Below are 13,412 nucleotides of genomic sequence, written 5' to 3' on the forward strand. Positions count from 1 at the left end.
TAGCCCAGCTAAATGTGTGATCACTGGGTTCAATGAGACACTGTCAGAACAAAAGAGAGAGAGGGGGGCATGCTCTAGTTGATACCCCACATTCGTGTATTTATTCATCGCAAATATTGAACAACAGACTGAAAAAAGAGAGAATGTGAAGTTGAAAAAAGGGAGTGAGGCAGGATTCAGAGGAGTTGGGGTTGGAGAGACACGTGATTGAAATACATTGCATACATGTATGAAATTCTCAAAGAATAAAATTAAATTATAAATAAATGAGATGGCAAATGAAAGAGAAAGATGCCTAGTGTCAAACTATGGCCATCTCATGTATGCACACATATGTGCATGCATACTCTAACACATGTGTGCCCAAATATGTACACAATGCATACATATCACACACACTCACACACACACACATACACACACACACCCCTGGCCTACCCTCTTTCCAAATTCTAGGAGGAATAAATAGACAAAAGGAAAGCTCTCAGTGTGTGATATTAAGCATTATTAGTGTTTCTAGCAGCCCATGAAATTCTCTGCCTCTTAGAGATGTTTGCATCATTTCCATTGTTGAATGGTGGCCACACTGGAAACAAGGGGAAAAGAATGTTGTGTCCCCAACATCATATAGCACAGAGGGATGGCATAGGCATCCCCAGGCTGTCACAGGCAAATCTGGCCACGTTGTCTTGGGTATCGCCCAACTCACTGTATAAACTCTGTCTTCTGCATAGGAAGACTTAAATATCAACTAACAAACTTGAATGTTCTCGTCACTGATCTAAAACAAGTAGTATTGCTTTATGTTTTAGAAATTGTATAAGTAATTTGCATTATGAGTGCAGTAGAACAATGCAGGGTTATTTACTAAGATTGCATCCAGGAAGCTTTCCAGGCAAGCATTACTCACAAGTAGAAAAGGTATCTAAATGTACTTTCTCTAGGGCTGGAGAAATGGCCCGCTGGTTAAAAGCATTCTCCTCTTGCAGAGGACCCAGGCTTTGTTCTCAGAACCTTCTATCTAGCAGCTCACGACTGCCTGTAACTCCGGCTCCAGGTGATCTGACCTCCTCTTCCTCACTCCACTCGCACCCTGATCCCATGCACATACCAACACAGACACAAACGGAAAATCAAAAACACAGCCTCGAAAAGAAATGTTCTTCTTTCATTTACAAACTCTCAAATACCTTCCTTCCATCCCTTCTTAGACAAAGAAAAACGCACCACACACAAAAGCACAGAAAATTCAGCCGTGCCCGCAGTTTTTAAGCTAAAATTGACATCAGGCATGCGCACGTGCAGCACCGGGTCTGTCGCTTTGTGCAGGCAGGCAGCATGCTCCCTTTTCGCTCTCTTAGCTTTTGAGTAACTAAGGGACAGTAGCAAGCGTTGCTGACCAAATCGATTTTCAGAGTACAGAAGTTATTAACTGAACATAATATAGGCAGGAAATGGTTCTGCACCCGAGTACAGCGGAGCCACCTCCCAGGCCTCCAGCGATCCACTTTCAACTTGGTCCTGCACATTTGTTTATGTACTGACTAAGTTTTCTGTGTTCTAGAATGTGCTGGAACATACCAAACAACTGATTCAGGTAAGTTGTCAGTTTCTGTGGAATATACCAGAACTGCCCAAACAACTGACTAAACATCAGTGCTAAAACAGAAAACAGGAAGATGTCGGGCCACTAATTGATGGAAGTCTGTTCAGCAGTTTCATTAAGTCTATTAGATGTCTTTGAGATAATTAAGACCGATGTAGGCATGCAGCATTATAACAAATTGTCCTGCAATTCAGACTGAAAAACAAAATCAATGGTATCTGGAATCTGACTTGAAATGTCCCTTTCCAGCCTCAGTGTGGGAGGCTCTGACTGCTGGGAAGGCTGAGTCCTCACTTGCTCTTGTTTCGTATTATAACTCTTCAGCTCTGACTTGAATGAAAGGACCCATCTGTGTGTTAACATGCCTTTAGATCTGGACTTTAATGTTGCCAAACGGGTTCTTGGTCCACTCCACAGGAGTCTGAAGAAATAGTTAACACTGTGGTGTCTTGTGTTACACTGTTACCATAGTTCAACAGGACTCAGAAGCAATGCTATCCATAGCCACCAAGGTTTATCTGTCTAAAGGAATATCTGCTGTGAGCATCCAGGAAGTCATTGTATTGGCAAGAACCTGAGACAGGGTCTTGCCTTTCTCGTGAAAATAGAGAACTCCACAATTTTTCAGTAAATTACAAGCATGTGCTTGACGGAGGACAGAGATCTGAAGGAGCAGAACGAAAGGCAGGCTGTGAGGAGTTGCTTCTTCCTCCTGACCTGCAGAAGCACATAAGAAGAGCAGGAGTGGGGTGCTCAAGGGGTGTGAAGTCTGATGTGCAGTTCAGTGAGACGAGAGGTCTGAGGCCATAACTCCATCCCCAGCTTCAAACAGAATGGCTCCAACACGAGTTGTAAACAATAACGTTCTACCTCAAAATCATTTATCTACCTCATATCGATGGAACACCCCCATAGATACAGCAAACGTAGCATTTACCCAAGAGGATCCTTGAGGAGCAGTCTGGGGTCCAAAAGCCCAAGAGTGGACTCAGTGTGGTCCACATAGCACATGTTGTTACCCAGTGACAGAAAAAGGTAGGAGGATCCACTGGGGCAAATGACTCTGTCTGGAGCCCAAGGAACATCTTGTGGAGGACTGGGGTTGGCCAGATGGCAAATGGATGGAAGGTTTGTTGGTCCCAAGGCAGGGCCATATGGAAAGAAGAAAATGTAAGAAAAACAGGAAGTCTGTGTCCACTGGCATCATAGGGTCGGTGTGAGGAACTGTGTGAAGTCAAGCGATGTGAAAACGGGGGCAGGAGGCCCTTAGATTTATGGTGCAATTGATAAACAATGGAGAATCCAAAGAAAAAAAATCTTCAAAGTTGGTTCATTTAAAATTTAAAAATATCAACATATCTTTAGCTATGTTAGCTACACAAATAGGTGGTAACATGGGAATTGCTAAACATCAGAGATAAAATGGAGACAAACTGGCTGGGCCTTACAAAAGTAAAAAGACTCTAAGGAACGTGGAGAGCTCCTGGTCCCCCATGTGCCGACAGGGCAGATAATGTGAAGGAAATAAATACAAACTGGAAAAAAATGATTTAAAAAGAAATAAAAAAAATGAGTATTCTCCTAAGATATTAAATTAAGAGCTAGGAGCTACCGGCATAGAAAGTCCCAGGTCTAGACAGTTTTACCAGTGAGTTCCACAAGCCCTTACAAATAAAACAGTATCAATTCTTCTTAAACTCTTACCAAAAAAGTTAAAGAAAAAATAGTATTCTTGTTCTTTCTTAAGTCTAATATTGTATGATCTTTGATACTAAAAACAGATATCACCAGAAAAATCTATACCAGTATCTCACAATGATAGACAGAAAAATCTTCAACCAAAACTAGGCACAAGGAATCTTTGATATATGAAGAGATTTTATAACATAACTAAGTGGGGTTTATACCAAAAATGGTGAGTTACTTCACACTTGAAACTTAAATAATGTAACACAGGATGACGAGATGGCTTAGCGGGTAAAGGCTCCGGCTATTAAACCTGATGACCTGAGCTCAGTTCCCAGGGACTACATGGTGGAAAAAAAACCATATGTGTGTCACAGCCAGCAATACACATACATACATACATACACACACACATGCACACCCTCACACACACATGCACACACACTCACACACATGTACACATACATACACACTCTCATGTACACTCACACACACATGCACACACACTCACGCACATGTACACATACTCACACATATATATACACACTCACACACATGCACACACACACACACACACACACACTCACACACCAGGAATAAAAGGAAAATTTCTCAAAGGGCACACTGTGAAAAACTCAGTGTGGATGGTATTAGGGTAGAGACTAAGGTCTGCCCCCCTAGGAGAAAGACATGGCCTTTGTGCCTGCCATTCCCAGCTTGTGTTCAACAAAGGAAATTTCAGCACAAATATGAAGCAAAAGCCTGCATGAGATTCAAGCAGATCTTCTAAAGGGTTTTGTGTTAATGGCCGTGGAACCTTTAGGAAATGGGGTACAGTGAGAAGTTTGGGGAGTACTGAGGGTTTGTCCTCAAAGGAGATGGAGGGACCACAGTCTCATCCCTCATCTCTTTCTCTCCATCCCACATTCCCACCATGAAATATCACTCAGGCTCTGAGTAGGGAGTTATCAGCCAATCACTGGATGGAATCCCTAAAGCGTATGAGTCAACACGAAATTTTTCTCTCCCTAAATTGATTATCTCTGCTGTTTGTTACAGTGCCAGATGATTGATGGACAGGCAGAACGTCTATCTGTGGCTACCCTGGGATACGGTGGGTAGACTCTGGGGGACGAGAGGTGGTAGATCAGGTATGGGTCCCTTTACAACAATGGAGATCCTCTACTATTAGTGCTGGCAGTGGGCCCAGTCCTGGAAATCCACCGAAACCACTGACTCATACGATTTAATTGGATGGATTATACCTCTGTAAAGTTGTTACTTAAGAAAGACACTGAAAGAAGCAGTAATCATCTGTGTGTTACATGGTGTCTGCTGGATCTAAAACTCGCTCCTAGACACGGAGAAACAGAAATGAACCCTTTGTGAAACAAACACGGGAAAAACAACAGGCCAGGTTGTGTTCCTAGTAGACAGCTAATGGGACCAACCTGAACACTCGCACTGGAAGAGCCTGCTGTGAGAAGCCTCCTGCAGAGGAAAGACATTTCCACAGGAAGCAAAAGGGCTAGGGAGAATGTGCAGACTACAGCCTGATTAAACTTGACAGTTGCCTGCTGGGGACTACGAAAGTGGAACATCTTGTCATGGGGGGGGGGGGGTGGGTGGGGAAACTGACGCAAACACCGTGCCATTACATAAGGTGGTTATCTAGATCATTCTCAATAACATTTTTCTTTACTTAAAATTGGCATGGAATCGAAATCTGAAGGTTTAAAATGATTTGTAAAATTCTACGGATTCTACAAGGATCCGTGGTCTGACTCTCAGGTTGATGGCTAGGTGTGCAGAGGGCTAGCTAGGAAAGAGACAGCCAGGCTTTGAGTTTGGAAATGTGGTAGTTGTGTGAAGACAAAGTGAATCTCATTCAAGATATGCACAGGTGGAAGTGAATGGCAGAAGTCAGGGCATGAAGAAGTCATGTCGGAAAGAGTACGGGAGTCGTGAGTGTGAAAGAGAGAGCTACAGACCAGACAAGGAATGCGGAACTCTCTTTAAAGAAATGCAGTAGCTAAATAAAGGAGAAAGAAGACTACAGAGTCATATAGGACTTAGGGTAGGAAATACTTGCAACCAGAGTCAGTGTAGGCTAACCATGAAATACATCTGGGAGGATCCAGGAGTCCCAAGAATCCAGTATGCATGTGGCAGGGTTGTCTTTATTCAGAGAAAGGAGCAGAAGGAGGAAGGGATGATGGATAGATAGATAGATAGATAGATAGATAGATAGATAGATAGATAGACAGACAGATAGATAGATAAACAGACTGTGATATTTAAATTCTCTAGAGCTTGTAGCCATTTGTTCTAAGCTTTGAAATCAATGCTCCATTCTTTGTCTTTGGTTTTGTTCCAGCTCCTGTCAAGGGACTCTATGGACAGGATGTCACACAGGGGTAGACAACAGGATGGACCATCTGTGCAGGAAAGGACACCTGTTCCCATCACACTTTGCTGACTGAGGATTAATTTGCTGTTTGCAACATTTGGAATTATTAGGAATTTTTTCCCCCAAAATCATTCTCAGTTAATTTTTTTAAATTTAAATTACCTGCTTCCTTGAATACACTGAATTTTGGGGTGTATAAACATGACAGGTGAATTATTTTTAGCGGTGCTGTGACTTTGATCTGATTTCACTGTCCCTCGGGGTTTTAGTTCAGTGGCGAGGACTTGAGAGGGTAAAAACTCCTTATGGCTCTAGTGTTAACACTGGGAATTTGAGAATCCGGTTCTGTGAAAATCGGGGTGGTAACCCCACAACTGAATCTTGTGGCTTTATAGGAAGGACAAAAGCCATGTCATGTGTACATATGCACTAGGCCCTGTGCCATCTCAGGATGCTTACATCAAGATGGCTTTCACTGGATGCTCCTCTCCATCATGCACATCAAGACCCATGGGCCAACATAAAGTGATGTGTGGATCCCCTCTGTATGCTGCGAATACCACTGGTTAATAAAGAAACTGGCTGGGCCTGATAGGGTAGAACAGAACTAGGCGGGGAAACTAAACTGAATGCTGGAAGAAAGGAGGCGGAGTCAGGAAGAAGCCATGTAACACCCCCCACCTCGCCAGAGACAGATGCCAGAACTTTACCTGGTAAGCCACAGCCTCTTGGGCATACACAGATTAATAGAAATGGGTTAAATTTAAGGTGTAAGAGTTTCCGTGTGGTTATTTCAGGTCAATTGCTTTCATGAGGCAAATAAGCTCATAGCTTAACCTTGGCTAAAAGCAAGATGTCAGGAGACTATGACGGGCTCTTAGGACATAGTCCAGACTGGCCAGATCCTGGTTGCATTTGTGAGATCTTCTTTGTTTCTATTCTTTCATGTTGGTAAAAGCAGTGAGCAAGGAAAATGACATAAATAATAACACTTTCATCTGGTCAAAGGACCAGTTATCAATGTTCAGTGCTGCATGCTGACCCCTGGGAGAAGGAACCTAAAGGGCAGAGGCCTCTGGGGCCCAGGACTCTGTACATATGGAACAAGCCCGTGATGCAATGGGGGTGATGCTGGCCTGAGGGCCTCACACTCCCTGTCAGGAACAAGAGGACAAGGCTACCCATACATACTAGGTCAGGCCCATTTCTAGACTTGCCAAATAAAATTCACCAAGTTGGCAAGTGACTGAAAAGGAGTTTTAAAATTCTTGATATTTTGCTGCTCATCTTTGGTTCCATGTCTGAGACCTCATCTCTAAATACGAGGTCATGGGAATTTCCCATGTGTCTTCTAAGAGTCTACGGCTTTAGCTCTTCTTACTGATCCACAATGAGCTAATTCTCACATAAAGTATAAGCTGAGTTTCAGGCTGCATTCTCTTCCTTCCGGGTGTCCAGCTGTCTCACCATCATTTGTTCCATCCTCATTTGTTCCCACATTTTACTATTGATAGTGTAGGACCCTTGTTAAAAATAACTCAACTGGGGGCTAGTGAGATGGCTCAGTGGTTAAGAGTGCTCATTGCTCTTTCAGAGGACCTGAGTTCAGTTACCAGCACTCATGTTGGGCAGTTCACATATACCTGGGACTCCAGCTTAAAGGATATGGTGCTCTCTTCTGGACCCTATGAGCATGTGTGCATCCTCATACACTCACACACATACACACATACAAATAAAAAAATAAAAAAATAACTATCATTTGTTGTAGGGACAGCAGGTTCTTTGTTTTGGCCACCCCACTAGTTTACACCCAAAATAATCACACAGAAACTATATTTATTTAAACACTGCCTGGGCCATTAGCTCTAGCCTCCTATTGGCTAACTCTCACATCTTGATTTAACCCATTTCTAATAATCTGTGTTCACCACGAGGTCACGGCTTACTGGGAAAGATTTAGCATGTCTGACCTGTCGGTTCCATGGCAGCTCTCTCTCTCTGCCCTTCTTTCCAGCATTCAGTTATGTCTACTCTGCCTACCTAAGTGCTGCCCTATCAAAAGGCTAAGGCAGTTTCTTTATTCAACCATTGAAAACAAGACATAGACAGACAAACCTCCTACACCAATCATTCAACTGTCAACACAAGCCTGTGTTTCTGGATCCTCACTTCTACCCCACTGGTTCCTGGGTCTCTGCACACGCTAGTGTCACGTTGTTTTGATTTTTGAAACTTTGAGATAAATTTGTGAATGGGGGTATGAGTGTTCCAAGTTCATTCTCCTTTTTTAAAAGATTGTTTTGAACCACTAAGACCCCTTACCATCTCATGTAAGTGACTAAGTCAGGCCTCATTCAACCTCTGCCCAACAAGAATGTCACTGAGAAGCTTAAGAGGGAACTCTGAGAAGAGTGCCGACATACAATCTAAGGAGGACCTAGCACCCTCCGGATGCGCAACCAAGCAAGCAAAAGATAAACAAAGCAAAGTGCCAACAAGGGATCTCCACAGACATCTCTTTAAAGCAGGTGAAGAGGGCCTAACACCAGTCATTGATACAGAAACCCAAACCACAATGAAGCACTGCCTTACACTCTCTCAAAATAACAAAAATTAAAAAAAGAAAGAAAAAGAAAATAATAAATGAGGGCTGAAGAAATGGCTCAGCAGTTAAGAGTTAAGAGTGTTTGTTGTTCTTCAGAAGGACATTAGTTCAGTTCCTTACATCCAAACTGGATAGCTCACTACAGCCTGAAACAGCCCACTTCCACAGGCACCCACACTCAACATGCACATACTCCCCCACACCCACACACATGATTTTTTTAAAGATGACAACAAATGATGACAAAGATGTAGAAAAACAGAAACATTTTCACCATGATGGTGGAGCGAAAATATGGGGCTACCTCTTTGGAGAAAGCTAAATGGAGAATTATTATTGGATCTGGTAACTCCATTTCACAGAATGTGGGCAGCCAGTTGACCACTGGTCCTCAAATATTTGCAACCACCATTATTCACAATAGATGAGAGATGAAAGCCTTTCAAACCTCCCTGGACAATAAAGGGATAATAAGCCAGATCCAACACATAACGGAGAAAGAGCACCATCCAGCTTGGAGAAGGAAAGAAACCCCAACAGTGCACACCAACCTAGAGGACAGCAAGAGTAAGATAAGCGGGTTACAAAAAGATGCTGGAGCTCAGGAGATGGCTCAGTAGTTCAATGCCAGGACACACTTAAAAATATCCAGCCAGGTGGTAGTGGTGCATGCCTTTAATCCCAGCACTTGAGAGGCAAAGGAGGCAGATCTCTGTGAGTTTGAGGCCAGCCTGGTTGACATAGAGAGTTCTAGGACAGCCAGAAGTGTTACATAGAGAAACCCAGTCTCAAAAAGCAAAACAAAACAAAACAACAAAAATATCCTTGTGTGATGGCCCACACTTAGGATCCTAGCACTGGGAAGGAAAGATGAGAAGAGCCCTGGGTTTTGCTGACCAGCTGCTCTAACCAAATTGGAGAACTTCAGGCTAGTGGGAGATCCTGTATTAAAACATAGGGTAGACTGTGCCTTCAAAGCATGCATGCACGCATGAACCTGCACACACACCAACATGAAGAACACATGCGCAGATCCTGTGATATTATCTGTGAGGAAATGTAAGTTATGTTCAAATTCATAGGGACAGGGCACAGAATAGGGTTGCGGGGCTAACAGAAGTTATGGGTCAAGGGTAGTATTTGGGCCGTGTAAGACGGAGAGCTCTGGCAATGGGATCTGTATGGTACCGCTGTCCAACAACATAGCTGCATTAATGCCAAATTGTGCACCCGAAATGGTTAATGCAGATTGTATGCTGTGAAGGTTTTCCCAACAATAAATATATGTAAGACTATATTTGCAAAGTTTTTTGCTAATCCTTTAGCAGAAATGTCAGTGAAAATGTTGGTACTAGCCAGGCAAACACCCCCCTTCCATCATTGTATTACACAGTATAAATAGCAGAGATCTAATCTGGTCTGACAGTCACTTCCCCAATCTAATTTCTCCAGAAGACCAATGAAAATGCATGCCTGTCTCCCGACTTTAATTTGATATTGTTAATGATGGTGAGAAGCTGTGAGTGTGGCCACAACACTTAGCGCCAAGCTCACCCTTTCAAACGTTCTGGCTACCAGTTACTGGGAACCCGTCTGGGTTTGGATGCTTTTGATTCAGACAGCTCACCCACAATTCTGATAAAGATCACACATTAAAATAATAATACTCATTTTTATATACATATTATTTAAATCAACACCACCTCTGTCTTTATATCTATTTATTTGCTGTGCATGCTAAGGGAGAGAGTTGTGGTGTGTATGTGGGGGTCAGAAGACAACTTCTGGGAGTCAGTTCTCTCTTTTGTCCTATGGGTTCCTGGGATGGGGCTTAGGTCATCAGGCTTGGTGGCAAGTGTCTTTCATCTCTGAGACATCTTGCTCACTTCCGTCTTTTTAATTGTTTAAATGTGGTCACAGGAAGGATGTGGTAGCTCACATCTCTAATCCCAGTATTCAAGAGGTGAAGGCAGGAGGTTCAAGAGTTCAAAACCGGTCTGGGTTATATGACTCTGTCGCAGAAAAAGAAATAAGTCAAAAACTACATTTATAAATGCCCTGCCCCCAAGATGGTGGTGTTGACGGAAATGAAAGCCACACATAAGCTGCATATCATCCCGGCAGGAGCAGACTCTGAGTACATTCATCGCCTCCTCCACCTTTCTGAGTTGCATGACTTGTCATCATTGTGCCATGTGTAAGTGTTGTGGTGAAGGAGCTGAATCTGGAAGCGGCTGGCAGTTGCAGACAGGAAGACTTTAGGTTTTCATGCTTAAGACCTGTAGGGTCAGCAGACCCTAATATGTCATATGAAGATGAGGGAAGCAGGCACTAACATACAGTGGCTTAGCGCGGTAGCCAAAGGCTTAAGCTATAGCCCAAAACTTGACATGGTGGCTGTGGTGGTCTGAATGAAAATGGACTCCGTTCGGCTCATCTGTTTTCAAGCTTAATGCTCAGTTGACAAACTGTTCCAAAAGGACTAGGAGGTGTGGCCTTGTTGGAGGAGGTGTGTCACTGGGAAGAGGCTTTGCAGTTTAAAAAGCCCATACCAGACCCAGAGACCCAGAGACCCAGAGACCCAGACCTCTCTCTCTCTCTCTCTCTCTCTCTCTCTCTCTCTCTCTCTTTCTCTCTTCCTGCTGTCTATGGATCTCTGTTCTCAGCTACTGTTCCTGCACCATGCCTGTCTGCTTCCCACCACTATGTATCCCACTATGATGATAGTAGAATAACCTTCTGAAACTGTAAGCAAGCCCCCATTTAAAGGTTTTCTTGTATTGGGGTTGTCTTGGTCATGGTGTCTCTTCATATCAATAAAACTGTAACCAGGTCAGTTACGTACACCTGTGATCCCAGCACTTGAAGGAGGAGGCAGGAGGGTCAGAAGTTAAAGGCCACCCTTTAACTACAGCTACATGGAGAGTTCCAGGACAGTCTGGGCTACATGAGACTCTGTCTAAAAAAAAATAATAAATTCAATTAAAAATCATTATCTTCTTTGAGAAGCCAATCGTGATAGTGAAAGGGCATCCTGAGAAGATGTACATGAGTACACATGGTACCTGAACATACATGGTACATGAGCATACATAGCAGCCTTACAGATGTCCTTCAACATGTGTGGGTTCGGTGGCACTAGATTACGCCAACCTGAGATCAAAAATGTCCAGAAAAAATATGTATTGGTTTACGGCCCCAGGAATCAAGTCCAGGACTTCAAGCTTGCAGGCAAGCACTCCACCAAATGAACTTACCCCCTTCCCTTCCAGGTACTATTTAAAAATATTAACTTCATACAAAACTTTCATTTTTTCTCATTACACAGATTTGTATTGTCTTCGGTATCATGAGGATCCCAGAGGTGCGCTAACATAGAGAGGCTACATAGAGATTATATGCTAATATCATTCCATTTTATGTAAGAAACTTGAGCACTGGCAGAGAATGTCCCAGAGCTTTCAGGAACAAAGAAGGAGGATAAGGAGAAAGAGGGGCAGGAGGGAACAAAGGGAGGAAGAAGGAAGGGAGAGAGAGGCAGAGGGAGGAAGGGAAGGAGGGAGGGATGGAGAGAGGAGAGAGAGAGAAAGAGAGAGAGAGAGAGAGAGAGAGAGAGAGAGAGAGAGAGAGAGTGACTCTATCCTTCTATCCTCTGGGCCAGTGAGATTTCTCAGCTGTCAAGCACTATAACCTGAATTCCATCCCTTAAGCCTACATGGTAGAAGAAAACCAATACCCCCAAAGCTACCCCCTGTATATGTTCATGTGCAAACACTCACACACACGATAGATAGATAGATAGATAGATAGATAGATAGATAGATAGATAGATAGATAGATAGATAGAGATGTAATAAAAGATTAAAACTCTCCTACTGCACAATTAAAAACTTGAAAATTCAATTGTTACACAACACTTCCACATGGAAGGTCTCCATCAGTGTGGGCCCATTTGATTAAGACAAGTCAATGCAACGTCTCCCATCCAGTCCAAGAGCATATGGTGTGATAGAATAAGCAGGGTGCTTGGGCAATGTTCCAAGACAGGTGATGTGGAGGGGATGGGAACTGTCCAGCACTGAGCAGCAGGTGCAGACACAGGCAGGGGCTGAGGGACTCTGGAAACAAGGGAGAGCCTTCCTATGGATAAAGTATATAAAGTCAGCAAAGGCACAGACAGGAACAAACAGGTCCTATGGAGACTCGAGGGAGTGGACCAGGTATCAGGCGCGATCTGAGCTGAATGGGAAGCCACCAGGTAGCTCGTACAGGAAAGCCACACAATTCCACTTCCATCAAAACAACCACTGTGAAGACCCAGCAGAAGGGCAGGCCTAGAGACAGGAGCCTAGTTGTAAGACGCCAGCAATTCCAATGCATTCTGAGAACAGCTCCTCCAGGATGGGGAAGGATCGGGGAGGATGGGAAGATGAGTTCTGCATCCCTAACGAGGACTCCCTCCCTCTCCTGCCCTGGTTACTCATCAGCTCTCCACCACAGCACAGGTGGCATGTCTTCATGGACTCAAACACCACCCCTATGCCAACAACTGCCAACCTCACAACCTACGGCCAGGACCTTCCTCCTAGACTGCAGACACACAGATGACTTCCCTGACTCCTCCAAGAGCATTGCATCTGGACAAAGCTGAGTTCCCCCACACAGCCACGCAAGATGCCCCTGCAGCATCCTCAACTCAGTTATCATCAGCAGGACCTTCCAGTTACCCAGGACAGACACCCTGGTGTCTTCCTTACCCCCACATGCCCCTAGACTTCACATCAACTCCATCAGCAACACCCTCAGGAGATACCATCCACGGGTGGCGCTCCGCTGCCACTACCAGCTCTCCAAGCTTCTATGTCTAGGACCAGCCTTTCTGAAGCTGTCACCCAGGTGGCTAATTCCACATGGTCCTCGGGGGCTCTTCCAATCCCTGTGGGGTCCACAGAGCATTCGCTTATGCTCAAGTCCCCTCAATCGGCCTCTCTCTCTCTCTCTCTCTCTCTCTCTCTCTCTCTCTCTCTCTCTCTCACACACACACACACACACACACACACACACACACCTGTTTTCTACCATTGTGCCGTTAGCTCATTTCA

The 13,412-nt window shown here is 44.1% G+C and overlaps 1 protein-coding gene across 4 annotated transcripts in view; it reads right to left on the minus strand.

The window, feature by feature from the left end:
- Positions 1-13,412, minus strand: part of Diras2 (DIRAS family GTPase 2) — a 67,835-nt gene that overhangs the window by 4,578 nt on the left and 49,845 nt on the right. The gene's annotated exons all lie outside the window — the stretch shown is intronic.

Source organism: Myodes glareolus, chromosome 14 (assembly GCF_982192425.1).
Source record: "Myodes glareolus chromosome 14, mMyoGla1.1, whole genome shotgun sequence".
In the NCBI taxonomy this organism is placed as follows: domain Eukaryota; kingdom Metazoa; phylum Chordata; class Mammalia; order Rodentia; family Cricetidae; genus Myodes; species Myodes glareolus.